Raw genomic sequence first — 2191 nt, forward strand, 5'->3', positions numbered from 1 at the left:
GGTCACGTGACCCCCAGCGCGCGGAGCGATCCCCCTCCCCCGGCCCCGGCTGCAGGGCCCGAGCCGGACCTCGAAAAATAGTCCCTCCCCACCCCCCACCCCCACTATTGGACGCCCCGGATTGGACCCCTCCCCCACCCCCTTTTCCGACCCGACGACATCGGCGCCTCCCCCTCCCTCTCCCTCTCCCTCCCTCTCCGCCCTTTCGGTCGGACTAGCCGGCGGAGGGAGACGTCCCCGGCGGGACGCCTCACGCCCTTTAAAGGGCCCCGATTTGTTTCGCGTTCCGTGGTTTGAAAAGGCCGCCCAAGGAGGGCGGCGCGATGATTGGGTGGCCGGGGAGGGGGCGGAGCCTGAGAGGGGTGACTGCGAGGCTCCTGAGTCCGGATTGGTGGGATGGGGGGCGTCGAGCTTTGGGATTGGCTGTCTCCCAACTCGGGGTCTCTATCTGCCTTTAGGCCTTAGCAACTGCGAAGCTGCTGCTGCGCATGCCCGGTTTCATGGGCTCGCCTTAAGGAGACAGAGCAGCCGGAGACATTCATTCATTCATTCATTCATTCATTCATTCATTCATTCATTCATTCATTCATTCATTCATTCATTCATTCATTCATTCACTCACTCACTCACTCATTCATTCATTCATTCATTCATTCATTCATTCATTCTTTCTTTCTTTCTTTCTTTCTTTCTTTCTTTCTTTCTTTCTTTCTTTCTCTTTCTTTCTTTCTTTCTTTCTTTCTTTCTTTCTTTCTTTCTCTCTCGCTCTTTCTCTTTCTCCCTTTCTCTCTCTTTCTTTCCTTCTTTCTTTCTTTCTTTCTTTCTTTCTTTCTTTCTTTTTCCTTCTTTCTTTCTTTCTTTCTTTCTTTCTTTCTTTCTTGCTTTCTTGCTTTCTTGCTTTCTTGCTTTCTTTCTTTCTTTCTCTCTCGCTCTTTCTCCCTTTCTCTCTCTCTCTCTTTCTTTCCTTCTTTCTTTCTTTCTTTCTTTCTTTCTTTCTTTCTTTCTTTCTTTCTTTCTTTCTTTCTTTCTTTCTTTCTTTCTTTCTTTCTTTCTCTCTTTCTCTCTTTCTCTCTTTCTTCTTTCTTTCTTTCTTTCTTTTTTCTTCCTTTTTTCTTTCTTTCTTTCTTTCTTTCTTTCTTTCTTTCTTTTTCCTTCTTTCTTTCCTTCTTTCTTATTTTCTTTCTTCCTTCCTTTCTCTCTCTCTCTTCCTTTCTTTCTTCTTTCTTTCTTTCTTTCTTTTTTCTTCCTTTTTTCTTTCTTTCTTTCTTTCTTTCTTTCTTTCTTTCTTTCTTTCTTTCTTTCTTTCTTTCTTTCTTTTTCCTTCTTTCTTTCCTTCTTTCTTATTTTCTTTCTTCCTTCCTTTCTCTCTCTCTCTTCCTTTCTTTCTTCCGTCCTTTTTCTCTTTCTCTCTTTCTCTCTCTCTCTCTTCCTTCCTTCCTTCCTTTATCTCTCTTTCTCTCTTTCTTTCTTTCTTCTGCCATCCATCCATTCGTATTTAATCATAATAATACCGTTGACATTTGCTAAGCAGTATGGCTCAGTGGAAAGAGCCTGGGCTTGGGAGTCAGAGGTCATCGGTTCTGATCCAGGTTCTGCCACATGTCTGCTGTGTGACCTTGGGCAAATCACTTAAGACTGTGAGCCCACTGTTGGGTAGGGACCGTCTCTATATGTTGCCAACTTGTACTTCCCAAGCGCTTAGTACAGTGCTCTGCACACAGTAAGCACTCAATAAATACGATTGATTGATTGGTTGACTGATTGACTTAAGTTCTCTGAGCCCCAGTTCTCTCATCTGTAAAATGGGGATGAAGACTGTGAGCCCCACTTGGGACAACCTGATCACCTTGTATCCCCCCCAGCGCTTAGAACAGTGCTTTGCACATAGTAAGCGCTTAACAAATGCCATTATTATTATTATTATTATTATTATTAAGCACTTACTATGTGCAAAGCACTGTTCTAAGCGCTAGGGAGGATACTAGGTGATCAGGTGTCCCACATGGGTCTCACAGTCTTCATCCCCATTTTACAGATGAGGGAACTGAGGCACAGAGAAATGAAGTGACCTGCCCAAAGTCACACAGCTGACAAGTGTCAGAGGTGGGATTTGAACCCATGACCTCTGATTCTCAAGCTCGGGCTCTTTCCACTGAGCCACGCTGCTTCTCTAATAATAATAATAATGGCA

This window comes from Tachyglossus aculeatus, chromosome 17 (genome assembly GCF_015852505.1).
Source record: "Tachyglossus aculeatus isolate mTacAcu1 chromosome 17, mTacAcu1.pri, whole genome shotgun sequence".
NCBI lineage: Eukaryota > Metazoa > Chordata > Mammalia > Monotremata > Tachyglossidae > Tachyglossus > Tachyglossus aculeatus.